Source organism: Triticum urartu, chromosome 6A, assembly GCF_056163025.1.
Source record: "Triticum urartu cultivar PI428250 chromosome 6A, HENAU_Tu73, whole genome shotgun sequence".
NCBI classification, from domain to species: Eukaryota; Viridiplantae; Streptophyta; class Magnoliopsida; order Poales; family Poaceae; genus Triticum; species Triticum urartu.
In genome coordinates, this window is record NC_141878.1 from 598,468,689 (window position 1) to 598,487,919 (window position 19,231).

Below are 19,231 nucleotides of genomic sequence, written 5' to 3' on the forward strand. Positions count from 1 at the left end.
ATTTCAGGCCAAGTATTATTGTGCAACTTTGATATAGCTCAAGATTGCAGTTCATAACTAACATGTTGTCTTCGAGAGAAGAAAGAGGAAAAAATTGCACCTAGCTGCGAGTACGTACCGTCTACTGATCAAGCCATAGTATGTTACACTAACAAAAACATAGTAATATGCACAATTTTTCTGATGGATTCCTGTTTTGAGTTCAACCATACAGAGAACTCATTTTGTATCTCTGGTGTTTTTACAGTAACGTGGTTGGGGGCTTGGGGCACATGATAAAGCTGGAGTTAAAATGGTGAGAATTTGAATACCAATTATACTCTCCCATACCTTGCATGCTTTTATAATTCATTGACACATCTTCATGGTTTTTGAGAAGATCGACCTGCAAAAGACATGGTGGCGCGGGGTACGTTTTGACAGTTTTATTTAGCTGTTGAACTAGAAGCAGATACAAAAACAGTCCGAACACAAAATTTAAATCGTTCCAGACCACCTTAGTTCATAATACAATCAATGCTACTGTTGAGCGAGAGATCGATGGTGGAACTGAGACAGTCTGCTTGGATTTATGCGTAGTTATCACGTATGTTCTGTAACACGTCTTTGTTTCTTATTTTCAGTAGATTGCTCATTGGTCATGCAAGCACAGTAGTACTCAAAGCTTCTTTCCATGGAGAAATGTTTCAGTTCTTATGCTTATGCTTTTTTTATTTTTTGAGTAAATAGCATAAAACTACTAGTTTACAGGCTAAGGTTTCAAAAAACTACCACTTTTTAATTTTTCTCAGAAAGCTACCAAACGCGCGGTCCGCTGTTTCAAAAAACCCAAACCCGCGGTGACTAGCGATTTAACCGTTTTTCTGACGGCCTGGGCCCATCTGTCAGCCCACGTGGCCACGCGCGCTCACGGCGCGGCAGTTGACGGCCGTTAGCCGACCGGCCCGGTCGGAATTGGGGTAAATATACCCGCTCGGTCGGTCGGGATCACACGCTCGCTCACTCTCTCGTGCTCGCTCACTCCCCTGCTCCCAGTCCCCTGCTCCAGTACGAGCTCGCCGCCGCGTGCCGTCTTCGAGGCCGGTGGCCGTCGACCTCCTTGCCGCAATGCCTTCCTGGAACGACGAGGAAACCAGCTCGGAGGAGGAGTGCGAGGTTGTCAGCATGGACATGGGACTTATAGTAAGTTCTTTGCCACCTAGGGTTAGGGTTAGGGTTAGGTGCTAGTAGCTTAGGCTTCAGCCATGGATGTTGCTTAGTGTAGTGTTGTTGTTGTTGTTGTGTGTGTGATACTGTTCTTGATTAGTGAGGGTGGGGTTTGATTGTAGGATTGAGGTAACTTAGGGTTCATCTCTGTACAGTGTTAGGGTTCATGCTAATTTGGGGATTTAATGAACAGTGCAAGTTGATTCTGGTATTGAGTGAAGATTGAAACCAGTGTTTGTTGGTTATTATGGTTGTAGGAGGAACCAGACACCACTGTGGAGCCCCTTTTCTGTGGCCAACTTGAGCTTGCTCATCCCAAGTGCATTCTGCACCAACTGAGGCCTATTAAGCGTGTTGCTTTTGAAGGGCCTGTAACAGGGAGGCGTTTCTATGGCTGCCCAGTCTAGGTTAGATGCCAATTAAGTTTTCTGCTATGGATGTTCAGTGACGTTTGATATGATGCAGCAGTTTGTTTGATATGACAGACACATATGTATTTTTGTCACTTTGGAAACTTAATCATGGCATTGTAATAACTTATCATATCTCATTTATGTTATTAATAGTTAGAAAATCTTAAGTTTATCAAGTTAATCATGGAATTGAAATAAGGTACTGGTCCTTTTGTAATAACTTATCACATTTACAAATGCAGGAAAATGGTGTGAATTGTGGTGTTGTAGAGTGGGTTGATGGGCCTTGGCCAACTGTTCTTCAGAGATGTTTGTGCAAGCTATGGGAGATGTTCCATGAGCAGAACTTTGGAAGGGTACATGACAAGGAAAAGTTTGAGAAGGAGTTGGCCAGGCTTAAGAGTGAGCATGAAAGGGAGTTGGCCAAGCTTAGGACTGAAAATGACAAGCTTTGCATTGAGTACACCAAGCTTGTTGATGATGTATCCAAGATGTTTGATTGGCAGGATGGTAGGGTGGACAAGCAGGTGTACCAGAAACAAGTGGAGGAGGAAGAACTTGAGAAGACGAAGAAGGAGCTAGAGGAGAAAGCCATGTTGGAGGTGTAGATGGAAAAGCTCAAACTTGCAAAAGAGCAGAGGTGCATTTTGCAGAGCCAAGCTGATATCATCAAGAACACCAGGAAGGCTATGAAGGATGTTGAAGTTGACAGAGATGTTCTTAAGAAGGAGAAGGCAAAGCTTGAGCTTGTTGTTGCTGAGCTGCTGAAAGAAGGGTATGGCAGCAAGGAGAAGTTAGAGCAAATCAAGGCCATCCTTGAGTCTTGAACTTACTGTGATATGTTGGTGAAGTAAGTACATCCAAAGGCCTTTATATAAGGATGTGGCCTGGCATGACTTCAAGTGATTATGGGTGTACATTTTGGGGGAATGTGAAGTTTAACCTAGTGTAAGAACCTTATTTGCTATGTTGTTAAGTTGTAATGGATCACCTATGGTATTAAGTGTTGTAATGGATCACCTATGCTATTAAGTAGTGGAAATGGATCTCTTATGCTACTAAGTTGTGGATCTTTTATGCTATTAAGTGTTCAACTTGATCTTATATCTTTTATATGTTATTTGTTAGCCTACATATATTATTTCTGTGGGTAATTGGGCTTAGTGGCCCACTACTCTCTGACCGAATGCAACCCTAGGCCTACTAAACCCAACCCCCCATCCATCTCTCAATATAAACCCCTCCCCACCCCCACCCTTTCCCAGTGACTCCACCAGCCGCCACCCAAAAGAAACCCTACAGATGGATCCTGACATGGGAGATGTCACAGAGGAAGAGGGGGAGGCTGTGGAGGTTAGGACAATAGCAGCTGCACAGAGGAGGAGGAGGAGGCGCAGGCAGAGGGCCCTAGAGGCGGCCCAGGATGAGCAGCAAGAGGAGTTCAACCGCCGACTCTCCAACAAGGTACTGGAGAAGTGCAATGATGAAGAACTAGAGCTGGTTTTCACTAGAGGCAGGGGAAGATCATTCATGGAGATCATTAGGTGGGCAAGGATTAGGGCAGTCATGGCTCCTCATCCAGCAACTAGGGCCAAGTGGGTCCGTTTCTTTGAGCGCTATGACTGATCTAGCTATCTATCTTTCTATCTGTAAGTCAATTTGGTAGTTTTTGTGAGATTTGGATGTAATCTATGAGACTATCTATCTATGTAATCTATGAGACTATCTATCTATCTAGACATCTATCTATGTAACATGTGGATGTTTCTGAATAAATGTATGCATTTGGTCAGTGCTCTCAGTACCATATAATGCACTTGGTCAAATAGATATCTTTCTATCTAAGAGACTATCTTTCTATCTATGTTTCTATCTGTAAGGTGTATATCAAGTGTTGAATCCACATATAGATAAAAGTTGCAGATGAAATGAAGTTGCAAACAAGTGCAGAATCCACATATAGTACCATATTACAAACCAAATCAAACAGTGCAGTATCAAGTACTTAGTGAGGCAATGTTATTACAAACCAAATCAAACAGTATCAAGCACTTGGAGTTCAACAACTTCAGCTAGTTACCACTTGCATAAAAGTAATCTTTCAGCCTATTAGATGGCTTCCTGACCCTCTTTGACCCATCCTGCACAGCACTTGTACCAGATTGTCTAGGAGCAATGAAAGATCCAGTGCCAGCTCTATTGGCAGCAGCTGACCTGGTGTTCTTTGCTGGAGAAGACCTTGATGACCTGATGTTCTTTGCTGGAGAAGACCTTGATCCATTGCTAGAAATAGTTGTGTTCTTCTTCTTGGGAGGTGGTACTAATGTTGCAGAAGAGGTGTTGGTCCTGCTTGAAGGAAATATGCCCTAGAGGCAATAATAAAGTTATTATTTATTTCCTCATATATCATGATAAATGTTTATTATTCATGCTAGAATTGTATTAACCGGAAACATAATACATGTGTGAATATATAAACAAACAGAGTGTCACTAGTATGCGTCTACTTGACTAGCTCGTTAATCAAAGATGGTTATGTTTCCTAACCATGAACAAAGAGTTGTTATTTGATTAACGAGGTCACATCATTAGTTGAATGATCTGATTGACATGACCCATTCCATTAGCTTAGCACCCGATCGTTTAGTATGTTGCTATTGCTTTCTTCATGACTTATACATGTTCCTATGACTATGAGATTATGCAACTCCCGTTTACCGGAGGAACACTTTGTGTGCTACCAAACGTCACAACGTAACTGGGTTATCATAAAGGTGCTCTACAGGTGTCTCCAAAGGTACTTGTTGGGTTGGCGTATTTCGAGATTAGGATTTGTCACTCCGAATGTCGGAGAGGTATCTCTAGGCCCTCTCGGTAATGCACATCACATAAGCCTTGCAAGCATTACAACTAATGTGTTAGTTGTGAGATAATGTATTACGGAACGAGTAAAGAGACTTGCCGATAACGAGATTGAACTAGGTATTGGATACCGACGATCGAATCTCGGGAAAGTAACATACCGATGACAAAGGGAACAACGTATGTTGTTATGCGATCTGACCGATAAAGATCTTCGTAGAATATGTAGGAGCCAATATGGGCATCCAGGTCCCGCTATTGGTTATTGACCGGAGATGTATCTCGGTCATGTCTACATTGTTCGCGAACCGTAGGGTCCGCACGCTTAACGTTACAATGACAGTTATTATGAGTTTATGTATTTTGATGTACCGAAGGTTGTTCAGAGTCCCGGATGTGATCATGGACATGACGAGGAGTCTCGAAATAGTCGAGACATAAAGATCGATATATTGGACGACTATATTCGGACACCGGAATTGTTCCGGGTGATTTCGGATAAAACCGGAGTGCCGGAGGGGTTACCGGAACCCCCCGGGGAAGTAATGGGCCTTATTGGGTCTGAGGGGAGAGAGAGGGCAGCAGCCCAGGAGGTGGCGCGCCCCCCCTCATGGGGAGTCCGAATAGGACTAGGAGGGGGGGGGGCGGCCCCCGTTTCCCTCTCCCTCTCCCTCTCTTTCCTTCCCCCTCCCTATTCCTAGTTGGACTAGGAAAGGGGGGTCCTACTCCCACTAGGAGGAGGACTCCCCCCTCTCCTTGGCGCACCAAGGGCCGGCCGGCCTCCCCCTTGCTCCTTTATATACGGGGGCAGGGGGGCACCCTAGAACACACAAGTTGATCTTCGTGATCGTTCCTTAGCCGTGTGCGGTGCCTCCTCCACGATATTACACCTCAATCATATTGTAGCGGTGCTTAGGCGAAGCCCTGCGACAGTTGAACATCAAGATCGTCACCACGCCGTCGTGTTGACGGAACTCCTCCCCGAAGCTTTGCTGGATCGGAGCCCGGGGAGCGTCATCGAGCTGAACGTGTGCTAAGAACTCGGAGGTGCCGGAGTAACGGTGCTTGGATCGGTTGGACCGGGAAGACGTACGACTACTTCCTCTACGTTGCGTCAACGCTTCCGCTTCGGTCTACGAGGGTACGTAGACAACACTCTCCCCTCTCATTGCTATGCATCACCATGATCTTGCGTGTGCGTAGGAATTTTTTTGAAATTACTACGTTCCCCAATAGTGGCATCCGAGCCTAGGTTTCATGGTTTGATGTTATATGCACGAGTAGAACACAAGTGAGTTGTGGGCGATATAAGTCATACTGCCTACCAGCATGTCATACTTTGGTTCGGCGGTATTGTTGGATGAAGCGGCCCGGACCGACATTACGCGTACGCTTACGCGAGACCGGTTCTCCCGATGTGCTTTGCACATAGGTGGCTTGCGGGTGACTGTTTCTCCAACTTTAGTTGAACCGAGTGTGGCTATGCCCGGTCCTTGCGAAGGTTAAAATGGCATCAACTTGACAAACTATCGTTGTGGTTTTGATGCGTAGGTAAGATTGGTTCTTGCTTAAGCCCGTAGCAGTCACATAAAACTTGCAACAAACAAAGTAGAGGACGTCTAACTTGTTTTTGCAGGGCATGTTGTGATGTGATATGGTCAAGACATGATGCTAAATTTTATTGTATGAGATGATCATGTTTTGTAACCGAGTTATCGGCAACTGGCAGGAGCCATATGGTTGTCGCTTTATTGTATACAATGCAATCGCACTGTAATGCTTTACTTTATCACTAAGCGGTAGCGATAGTCGTGGAAGCATAAAATTGGCGAGACGACAACGATGCTACGATGGAGATCAAGGTGTCACGCCAGTGACGATGGTGATCATGACGATGCTTCGGAGATGGAGATCACAGGCACAAGATGATGATGGCCATATCATATCACTTATATTGATTGCATGTGATGTTTATCTTTTATGCATCTTATCTTGCTTTGATTGACGGTAGCATTATAAGATGATCTCTCACTAAAATTATCAAGAAGTGTTCTCCCTGAGTATGCACCGTTGCGAAAGTTCTTCGTGCTGAGACACCACGTGATGATCGGGTGTGATAAGCTCTACGTTCAAATACAACGGGTGCAAAACAGTTGCACACGCGAAATACTTAGGTTATACTTGACGAGCCAAGCATATGCAGATATGGCCTCGGAACACGGAGACCGAAAGGTCGAGCGTGAATCATATAGTAGATATGATCAACATAGCGATGTTCACCAATGAAACTACTCCATCTCACGTGATGATCAGACATGGTTTAGTTGATTTGGATCACGTGATCACTTAGAGGATTAGAGGGATGTCTATCTAAGTGTGAGTTCTTTAAGTAATTTGATTAATTGAACTTAAATTTATCATGAACTTAGTACCTGATAGTATCTTGCTTATGTATGTTTGATTGTAGATAGATGGCCCGTGTTGTTGTTCCGTTGAATTTTAATGTGTTCCTTGAGAAAGCAAAGTTGAAAGATGATGGTAGCAATTACACGGACTAGGTCCGTAACTTGAGGATTATCCTCATTGCTGCACAGAAGAATTACGTCCTGGAAGCACCGCTGGGTGCCAGGCCTGCTGCTGGAGCAACACCAGATGTTATGAACGTCTGGCAGAGCAAAGCTGATGACTACTCGATAGTTCAGTGTGCCATGCTTTACGGCTTAGAATCGGGACTTCAACGACGTTTTGAACGTCATGGAGCATATGAGATGTTCCAGGAGTTGAAGTTAATATTTCAAGCAAATGCCCGGATTGAGAGATATGAAGTCTCCAATAAGTTTTATAGCTGCAAGATGGAGGAGAACAGTTTTGTCAGTGAGCATATACTCAAAATGTCTGGGTATAATAATCACTTGATTCAGATGGGAGTTAATCTTCCAGATGATTGCGTCATTGACAGAATTCTCCAATCACTGCCACCAAGCTACAAGAGCTTCGTGATGAACTATAATATGCAAGGGATGAATAAGACTATTTCCGAGCTCTTCGCAATGCTGAAAGCTGCGGAGGTAGAAATCAAAAAGGAGCATCAAGTGTTGATGGTCAACAAGACCACTAGTTTCAAGAAAAAAGGGCAAAGGGAAGAAAAAGGGGAACTTCAAGAAGAACGGCAAGCAAGTTGCTGCTCAAGAGAAGGAACCCAAGTCTGGACCTAAGCCTGAAACTGAGTGCTTCTACTGCAAGCAGACTAGTCACTGGAAACAGAACTGCCCCAAGTATTTGGCGGATAAGAAGGATGGCAAGGTGAACAAAGGTATATGTGATATACATGTTATTGATGTGTACCTTACTAATGCTCGCAGTGCACCTGGGTATTTGATACTGGTTCTGTTGCTAATATTTGCAACTCGAAACAGGGACTACGGATTAAGCGAAGATTGGCTAAGGACGAGGTGACGATGCGCATGGGAAACGGTTCCAAAGTCGATGTGATCGCAGTCGGCACGCTACCTCTACATCTACCTTCGGGATTAGTATTAGACCTAAATAATTGTTATTTGGTGCCAGCGTTGAGCATGAACATTATATCTGGATCTTGTTTAATGCGAGACGGTTATTCATTTAAATCAGAGAATAATGGTTGTTCTATTTATATGATTAATATCTTTTATGGTCATGCACCCTTGAAGAGTGGTCTATTCTTATTGAATCTCGATAGTAGTGATACACATATTCATAATGTTGAAGCCAAAAGATGCAGAGTTGATAATGATGGTGCAACTTATTTGTGGCACTGCTGTTTAGGTCATATCAGTGTAAAGCGCATGAAGAAACTCCATACTGATGGACTTTTGGAACCACTTGATTATGAATCACTTGATACTTGCGAACCGTGCCTCATGGGCAAGATGACTAAAACACCGTTCTCCGGTACTATGGAGAGAGCAACAGATTTGTTGGAAATCATACATACAGATGTATGTGGTCCGATGAATATTGAGGCTCGTGGCGGATATCGTTATTTTCTCACCTTCACAGATGACTTGAGCAGATATGGGTATATCTACTTAATGAAACATAAGTCTGAAACATTTGAAAAGTTCAAAGAATTTCAGAGTGAAGTTGAAAATCATCGTAACAAGAAAATAAAGTTTCTACGATCTGATCGTGGAGGAGAATATTTGAGTTACGAGTTTGGTGTACATTTGAAGCAAAGCGGAATAGTTTCGCAACTCATGCCACCTAGAACACCACAGCGTAATGGTGTGTCCGAACGTCGTAATCGTACTTTACTAGATATGGTGCGATCTATGATGTCTCTTACTGATTTACCACTATCGTTTTGGGGTTATGCTTTAGAGACGGCCGCATTCACGTTGAATAGGGCACCATCGAAATCCGTTGAGACGACGCCTTATGAACTATTGTTTGGCAAGAGACCAAAGTTATCGTTTCTGAAAGTTTGGGGCTGCGATGCTTATGTGAAAAAGCTTCAACCTGATAAGCTCGAACCCAAATCGGAGAAATGTGTCTTCATAGGATATCCAAAGGAAACTATTGGATACACCTTCTATCACAGATCCGAAGGCAAGACTTTTGTTGCTAAATTCGGAAACTTTCTGGAGAAGGAGTTTCTCTCGAAAGATGTGAGTGGGAGGAAAGTAGAACTTGATGAGGTAACTGTACCTGCTCCCTTATTGGAAAGTAGTACATCACAGAAAACTGTTTCTGCGACACCTACACCAATTAGTGAGGAAGCTAATGATAATGATCATGAAACTTCAGGACAAGATACTACTGAACCTCATAGATCAACCAGAGTGAGAACCGCGCCAGAGTGGTACGGTAATCCTGTTCTAGAAATCATGCTGCTAGATCATGATGAACCTACGAACTATGAAGAAGCAATGGTGAGCCCAGATTCCGCAAAATGGCTTGAAGCCATGAAATCTGAGATGGGATCCATGTATGAGAACAAAGTATGGACTTTGGTTGACTTGCCCGATGATCGGCAAGCAATTGAGAATAAATGCATCTTCAAGAAGAAGACTGACGCTGACGGTAATATTACTGTCTACAAAGCTTGACTTGTCGCAAAAGGTTTTCGACAAGTTCAAGGGGTTGACTATGATGAGACCTTCTCACCCGTAGCGATGCTTAAGTCTGTCCGAATCATGTTAGCAATTGCCGCATTTTATGATTATGAAATTTGGCAGATGGATGTCAAAACTGCATTCCTGAATGGATTTCTGGAAGAAGAGTTGTATATGATGCAACCGGAAGGTTTTGTCGATCCAAAGGGAGCTAACAAAGTGTGCAAGCTCCAGCGATCCATTTATGGACTGGTGCAAGCCTCTCGGAGTTGGAATAAACGCTTTGATAGTGTGATCAAAGCATTTGGTTTTATACAGACTTTTGGAGAAGCCTGTATTTACAAGAAAGTGAGTGGGAGCTCTGTAGCATTTCTGATATTATATGTGGATGACATATTACTAATTGGAAATGATATAGAATTTCTGGATAGCATAAAGGGATATTTGAATAAGAGTTTTTCAATGAAAGACCTCGGTGAAGCTGCTTACATATTAGACATAAAGATCTATAGAGATAGATCAAGACGCTTAATTGGACTTTCACAAAGCACATACCTTGACAAGATTTTGAAGAAGTTCAAAATGGATCAAGCAAAGAAAGGGTTCTTGCCTGTGTTACAAGGTGTGAAGTTGAGTCAGACTTAATGCCCGACCACTACAGAAGATAGAGAGAAAATGAAAGATGTTCCCTATGCTTCAGCCATAGGCTCTATCATGTATGCAATGTTGTGTACCAGACTTGATGCGTGCCTTGCTATAAGTTTAGCAGGGAGGTACCAAAGTAATCCAGGAGTGGATCACTGGACAGCAGTCAAGAACATCCTGAAGTACCTGAAAAGGACTAAGGATATGTTTCTCGTATATGGAGGTGACAAAGAGCTCATCGTAAACGGTTACGTTGATGCAAGCTTTGACACTGATCCGGACGATTCTAAATCGCAAACCGGATACGTGTTTACATTAAACGGTGGAGCTGTCAGTTGGTGTAGTTCTAAACAAAGCGTCATGGCGGGATCTACATGTGAAGCGGAGTACATAGCTGCTTCGGGAGCAGCAAACGAAGGAGTCTGGATGAAGGAGTTCATATCCGATCTAGGTGTCATACCTAGTGCATCGGGTCCAATGAAAATCTTTTGTGACAATACTGGTGCAATTGCCTTGGCAAAGGAATCCAGATTTCACAAAAGAACCAAGCACATCAAGAGACGCTTCAATTCCATCCGGGATCTAGTCCAGGTGGGAGACATAGAGATTTGCAAGATACATACGGATCTGAATGTAGCAGACCCGTTGACTAAGCCTCTTCCACGAGCAAAACATGATCAGCACCAAGGCTCCATGGGTGTTAGAATCATTACCGTGTAATCTAGATTATTGACTCTAGTGCAAGTGGGAGACTGAAGGAAATATGCCCTAGAGGCAATAATAAAGTTATTATTTATTTCCTCATATATTATGATAAATGTTTATTATTCATGCTAGAATTGTATTAACCAGAAACATAATACATGTGTGAATATATAAACAAACAGAGTGTCACTAGTATGCCTCTACTTGACTAGCTCGTTAATCAAAGATGGTTATGTTTCCTAACCATGAACAAAGAGTTGTTATTTGATTAACGAGGTCACATCATTAGTTGAATGATCTGATTGACATGACCCATTCCATTAGCTTAGCACCCGATCGTTTAGTATGTTGCTATTGCTTTCTTCATGACTTATACATGTTCCTATGACTATGAGATTATGCAACTCCCGTTTACCGGAGGAACACTTTGTGTGCTACCAAACGTCACAACGTAACTAGGTTATCATAAAGGTGCTCTACAGGTGTCTCCAAAGGTACTTGTTGGGTTGGCGTATTTCGAGATTAGGATTTGTCACTCCGAATGTCGGAGAGGTATCTCTAGGCCCTCTCGGTAATGCACATCACATAAGCCTTGCAAGCATTACAACTAATGTGTTAGTTGTGAGATAATGTATTACGGAACGAGTAAAGAGACTTGCCGATAACGAGATTGAACTAGGTATTGGATACCGACGATCGAATCTCGGGAAAGTAACATACCGATGACAAAGGGAACAACGTATGTTGTTATGCGGTCTGACCGATAAAGATCTTCGTAGAATATGTAGGAGCCAATATGGGCATCCAGGTCCCGCTATTGGTTATTGACCGGAGAGGTATCTCGGTCATGTCTACATTGTTCGCGAACCGTAGGGTCCGCACGCTTAACGTTACAATGACAGTTATTATGAGTTTATGTATTTTGATGTACCGAAGGTTGTTCAGAGTCCCGGATGTGATCATGGACATGACGAGGAGTCTCGAAATAGTCGAGACATAAAGATCGATATATTGGACGACTATATTCGGACACCGGAATTGTTCCGGGTGATTTCGGATAAAACCGGAGTGCCGGAGGGGTTACCGGAACCCCCCGGGGAAGTAATGGGCCTTATTGGGTCTGAGGGGAGAGAGAGGGCAGCAGCCCAGGAGGTGGCGCGCCCCCCCTCATGGGGAGTCCGAATAGGACTAGGAGGGGGGGGGGGCGCGGCCCCCGTTTCCCTCTCCCTCTCCCTCTCTTTCCTTCCCCCTCCCTATTCCTAGTTGGACTAGGAAAGGGGGGTCCTACTCCCACTAGGAGGAGGACTCCCCCCTCTCCTTGGCGCACCAAGGGCCGGCCGGCCTCCCCCTTGCTCCTTTATATACGGGGGCAGGGGGGCACCCTAGAACACACAAGTTGATCTTCGTGATCGTTCCTTAGCCGTGTGCGGTGCCTCCTCCACGATATTACACCTCAATCATATTGTAGCGGTGCTTAGGCGAAGCCCTGCGACAGTTGAACATCAAGATCGTCACCACGCCGTCGTGTTGACGGAACTCCTCCCCGAAGCTTTGCTGGATCGGAGCCCGGGGAGCGTCATCGAGCTGAACGTGTGCTAAGAACTCGGAGGTGCCGGAGTAACGGTGCTTGGATCGGTTGGACCGGGAAGACGTACGACTACTTCCTCTACGTTGCGTCAACGCTTCCGCTTCGGTCTACGAGGGTACGTAGACAACACTCTCCCCTCTCGTTGCTATGCATCACCATGATCTTGCGTGTGCGTAGGAATTTTTTTGAAATTACTACGTTCCCCAACACTGCTCTTCTTGAGAGGTGGTGGTGCTGCTATTGTAGCTGGTGCTGCCCTCTTCCTTGACCTAGAAGCTGTCTGTGTTGACTCAGTTGTTGTTGGAGGAGGAGTTGGTGCAGTGCAGAGGCAGCAGGTACCCTTGGTGGCCTTTGTGCAGTTGCAGCCATTGAAGAACCAGCCTCAGAGTAGTTTGCTCTATTTTCCTACACAACAATATTAGTTAGAACTATTTTCCTACAAATGAAATGAATGTAACAATGCAATGAATGTAACAATGGAATGAATGGACATACCTGGTGCTTGTTCAACCTCATCTGGAACTTAGGTTTCAAAGGGACACCACAATTGTTGATCCTGTGCCCTTGCTTCTTGCAGTTGCTGCATGTCACTGTACCAATCCTAGAAGTATCCTTTTTAGCTGGCACCTCAAACATGCCTTTCCTCCTGGCAGTTTTTTTACCTTTCTTTTGTCTAAATACAGGGGGAGAAATATCATCACCAGGTGTATGAGGCCAATGGTCAGGACCTGGCACAGGGAATATTATGTGCTTATATGTTTCACAATACATGGGTTTCTTGAAAAAAGCAGAAACATAGTCTTCAGGGTGTATCTTCACTTTCTGCATTGCAGCAATGGCATGACTGCAGGGGATAGCTGTCATGTCCCACCTCCTACAGTCACATGTCTCATTGTTCAAATTAACACAATATGTGTTTTCAGAGCTACTTGTGACATGCCATATCCCTGGCCCTGCCATGTATGCTTCACAATATTTAGCCCACTTCTTCCCCTCTTCTAAAATCTCTGAATAAGTAGGTGTGATTTCCCATCTGCATGTCTCTGTCTTCTCTCTGATCTTCTGAAACTTAATCATCAGCTTTGTTCTTATGCCCTTTAACATAGTCCTGATTGGCTTGTTCCTAACATCCAATATCATTCTATTGAAAACCTCACTAAGGTTGTTTATTACCAGGTCTGTTTTGCACACAATGTCCATTTTATACCTAGCCCAGGTATGCTCTGGTATCTGTGACAACCACTGCCAAGCTTCTAAACTTTCTTTTCTCAAATTCTCCATGCCTAAATCATGTCCATGTTTGGTAAAGGAATAGGCAGCCTGATCTAAATGTTTCTTAAGTTCCTCTCCTCTGGAACCAGCAGATTGGAAATTGGCATAAATATGTCTAAGACAAAACCTTTGTGGAGAGTCAGGGAATACATCATCTATTGCATTCAACAATCCCTGTTCAATGTAAGGTAATCTTAAGTGTTACTCATCTACTGAATAACATTTTACTCATGGCAAATGTAAAGGCAAATGTAAAGACTAGGTTCAGAACAATACCTTCTGCCTGTCAGACATAATTGTGTATTTGCCAAACTTATTGCCAGTTCCAATGACTGTTCTCAACTGTGTGAGAAACCATGTCCAACTGTCTGTCTCTTCCTTATCAACAACACCAAAAGCTATTGGGAAGATGTTATTGTTGCCATCCCTCCCTGTAGCTGCCAATATCTGCTGACCAGTGCTTAGCTTGATGAAGCAACCATCCAGACCTGCTAACATGATAACATGAGTGCCTAAGTACATCAATGTTTAAAAAGCATATAAATTTCTGAATACTTACCTATAAATGGCCTGCATCCATTCAGAAAACCCTCCTTGCATGCAAACAAGCAGTAAAACATATAGTGAAACCTTGGGGTAGGAGCTGGGTTAAGTGGGTCCTCATGTGTTGTTACTATGCACCTACTGCCAGGGTTAGTATCTAGCACACACTGCAGGTAGTCCCTTATTCTGTGATACTGGAGTTTGTGATCTCCTTGCACAACCTCAACTGCTTGCTTCCTTGTCCTATATGCCAAGCTTTTAGGCACATGCACACCAAACTTCTTCTTTGTGTATGACATAATTGTGTCAACACCAGCTCCAGGGTTGGATCTGACTGTATCCTCACAAACCTTAGCAACCCAATTGACTGTCACATTTGTGTTCTCCCCACTTGCTCCACAAGTGTGATCCAGGTTCATCTTCTTGATACTAAAAGTTGCCTCATGAGCTATCTTGGAGGCAACTATGTAAAACTCACAACCATGTTTTCTGTCAGAGCACCAAGCAATAACCCTAGTTGGTTCATTTTTGTGATACTCAAAATTCCTAAGAGTCCTCACATGAAAATTTCTAAGTGCTTCTCTAAACTCAACTACATTTTCAAAGCACAAATGCATTGCAAACTACTCATGTGCATCAGGCCTTGATGGATCATACCATATCCTCTCCTTCTTCTGCTTCTTCCTACTCTTCCTTGCAGATGGCAGCCTTGGTGCATCATCTTCATCACTTATGCCAAAATCATCTGGAAAACAGTACTCATCAGCTTCAGGGACATAATCTTCAAACTTGATGTGCTCAGGCTCACTGTGAGACTTGCTAGTTGGGCCAGGTTTTCTAACTGGCTTAAGATTTTTGGCTGCTTTTGTAGTTACAGCAGGATCCTCTACTACTTCATCTTCAGAAACAACTGGTTCTTTCTCCCAAAACTCAGAAGGTTCTGAGTTAGCTGCACAAAAGTGCTCTACAGTATTAGTGCCAGCCTCATCTTCACCCCTACACCAAGCTTTGTAAGAAATTTTCTCCCCTCTGTAATCACCCCTAAAGAACTCAAAATCTGAAGATGATTTGTCATCTTCAACTTCATCTTCTTCCTCTGGTACATCTTCTTCTTCTTCATCTGCTTCTTCTTCTACATCTTCTTCTTCCACAACTGTTTTCCCTTTGTTAAAATTGTTGCTTTGCTGTGTGTTCATGTAGGGCTCATCAAGGGTTAAAGCTGGCAAACTAGCATTAGAGGCAGGGTACAGAACACCTTCTTGTGAAACTCTGTAAACAACAGGATCACCAACATGATCAATGGGGATCTGTTCCTCATCTGCTGGGTTTGGATCAGTAGCTTTTCTGACACTGATGTTCAGTACCTTATTATCAACAAATAAGTCAAGCATTTCCTCTAATGCCTCCTCACTATCCAGGGCCTCCACACCCTCCAGCCCCTTTCCCTCTTCCTTTACATATGTCAGAAATGCATCCATGCCATAGCCCTCCAACTCAACCAATGCTAATATGGTCAGATAACTGATATCTGAGGAAACTGAATACTTTTTCTCCATATTATCTATTCCTTGGAAATGTAGCCTCAAGTCCCAAATCTCTTCATCTAAGCTGTAGGATTAAATTGACAAACAACCGTTTTTTAAGTCACTGACCATTACTGAACTTTCTTCTAATTACAGTGAATGCACTGACCAAATGAACTAACCAAATGCACTTTCTTCTACACTGACTTAACCAATAAAATACAGTAGCATGCTAAGAACAAACAATTACTATCTCTAGTTCTAATTTGAACTAAAGCACCCAAAATTTTTAACTAAAGGACCCAGACCAGAAACATTCACCAGTGTTTACCTCACTCCACCAAAGGACGACGCCCAATGGTGGCCGCCTGCTGGATCAGCGTGGATGCGCTTCGCCACTGCCCTGGCCGCACGGACTTCCGGATCTGAGCTCGCCGGATCCACAGGAGCCGCGGGTGGTGATGGCTGCTGCGACCGCTGCGCCGGGAAGCTCGAGCTGCCTAGCCATTTGTCCACCTCTGACTGTCCACCGCCCTCTTGGCCGGTGCCGCCTTGGCTCAATAGCTCGCCGCCGACGACATTTGGCTGCGCCGCCGCCATCGCCCACCTAGGTCACTGCGGGGGAGAGGAGGGGGAGTGAGAGAGTGTGTGGCCCGACCGCCTACTTTGGTTCCGACCGGACTGCGTCGGCTAACGACCATTAACTGCCGCGCCGTGAGCGCGCGTGGCCACGTGGGCTGACAGATGGGCCCAATCCATCAGAAAAACGGTTAAATCGCTAGTCACCGCGGGTTTGGGTTTTTTGAAATAGCGGACCGCGCGTTTGGTAGCTTTCTGAGAAAATTTAAAAAGTGGTAGTTTTTTGGAACCCTAACCTGTAAACTAGTAGTTTTATGCTATTTACTCTTATTTTTTAGAAAAGGAGGATGTATCCCCGGCCTCTGCATCTGAACGATGCATGCAGCCTCTGCATCTGAACGATGCATGCAGCCATATTATTAATTATTCACAAAGACCATATAAGGTGATACATCAATAAGCCTGAAGCCACCATCTTCGCAACATTGTTGCTACTCCTATCCCCTTGATAAAGGCGTGTCGAATGTCCGGGCCTAATACCAAACAAACATCGCACCAAAGCCTAACATTTAAAGTCGGGTGTCCCATCCAAGCCACTAACTGGATTGGGTCCCACACCGGTCTGGCACACTCCCAGTGAGTACCGCACACTGTAAGGGCCGTCACCTCCATCTTCTCTCGGTCCATCCTCAGAGCAGAACTGATGCAACGACATTGCCAGGCCTCTCTACCATCAACGCCATCATGACGTCAGACAGTTTTCTCCTCCTTCGCGAGTCCATCTCCAATACGCGCCAATTGCCGAACCTCCGCGGCGCCATGCCGCCGGGTTCCGCCGTCGTCCTTGCGGTAGATGTAACACCGCTCCTCCTCTTGTCCCCTCCAGCCAGCACGTGCTCCAAAACGATGCCCCCAGGAGGGACAACGGTATCGAAGGTGTCATCATCGTCCGATCCGGTAGACCCGGATCTAGGGTTTCTCCCGGAGCATCACGAGTGGGGCACCATGACCTACAACAACGATGCGTCAAGAAGGGAAGGACATCATAGACACCGCCATCGTCCGCCATGACCGTATCGGCGCGATTTTCACCGGAAATCACGCCCCCCCGGTCTCGCAGCTGAGTGAAACCAAATGGAGCTTCGCCGCGACCAAAGCCGCCGTCGGCGCGCCAGCAGGTAGCCTCTAGCCGCCCATCACCGGTCCTCCACGCGCCACCGGTTGCCACGCCAGATCCATGGATTCCGTCGCCCATCTCCAGGCATAGACTCCACCGAGGGGAACATCTCCAGGCATCCATGGCCTTGTCTAACGCAAAAAGGACATCGAGTACACCTGAAGAGGTAGGCTTTTAAGAACATGTGCATGCTTAAATGGATGCTGGGTTGATCAGAACGATTGGGAGTTGGGCGGTGGGGGGTTGGGAGTTGGGAGGTGATTCTTGCTGTATGCTGGGCCATGCGCCTGACACAAAAAGGACAACCAACAATGTCTATAGGCCAGATCTGATTTGATTCGAGCAGTGGTACTTTTATTTGGCGCTTGTACTATTACGACTAGTGGTGCTTTTCCACACTTCCTAGATTTATTTGGCACACTTCGAATACTTTCAGGACCTCTTTGGACTGAAGTATTTTCATGGGAATTGTGGAGGCTTTGAATCCTAATAATTTTTCCCTATGGAATACTCATTTGGGTCATGGGATTGAGCCTACAAATTCCTATGGAATTTATTCATATGTCGTCATTCAGTAGGAATTCTAACATGAGCTTAGACCGCTCTTTATTTTTCCTTAGAGAAGCCGAATGCACGTTCACTCTATCTCTCTCTACTCTCTCGCCTCAGTCCTCTAGAAATCACTTGTTTCTTTCTTATCCATCATCCAAAGTCACTCGTTGCAGGATTCATGTGTTTTGAAATTCTATAGGATTCAACAGTATGTGACATTTGAATCCCGCGTTTAACCTAGTTTTACATTTTGTATTCCTGCAATCCAAAGAAGCCCTTAGTACCTACCTTCTATACATTTTATCATGTCGAATCATGAAATATAATATGACATATAAGTAAATATACACACCCACGTTCTTATTTGTGTAAGGACGTGAACATGGCATGTCACCGTCGTAGGTTTGCTTCGTACAACACAACATGACATGTATGCAAGAGAGAATGCACATCAAGGATTTTGCAAAACAAAATGTGTAGCAATGACATCAACAGTTTAAATGTTATTCGAAACAACAAAACCTTTAGTCCAAACAAGTTGGGGTAGGCTAGAGGTGAAACCCATAACATCTCGGGATCAACTCATGGTTCTGACATATGGATAGCAAGCTTCCATGCACCCCTGTCCAATTTAAATGTTATATGAAAACTTAAGAAAAAATTAACTCACAAACCATTAATATTGTTTACAATTTTTTATGGTTGACTTTTTCTGGATGAGAGCTTCAATACTAGATTCCATATAGGTATATTCTGACTTAAAACATTTTTCGCCATAAAAGTTACTACCAACTATTCATGAAATAATCATTTTATTGATACAAAAGTTACCACGTGCCAATCTGCTACGTAAATTCTAGTGACTATAGATTACTATGTGGTAAGAAACAAAGTAAAAGAAATTGTCCAAACATAAGTCACCATTTGACCTTTTTGTAATTTGCCATTGTATTGACGCTAAAATTACTATATGGTAACAACCTACCACAGAGATAGGATAGTAATTAGCATATTATCACGTGGTAGTTTTTTCTCCGAAAATAGTTTGTCAAAACATATGCATGAGAAACATA

General features: G+C 44.1%; 1 pseudogene; it reads left to right on the forward strand.

Moving 5' to 3' along the window:
- The first annotated feature begins 1,866 nt into the window (after positions 1-1,866).
- Positions 1,867-2,446, forward strand: LOC147967019 (uncharacterized; annotated as a pseudogene).
- The last annotated feature ends 16,785 nt before the right edge of the window (positions 2,447-19,231 follow it).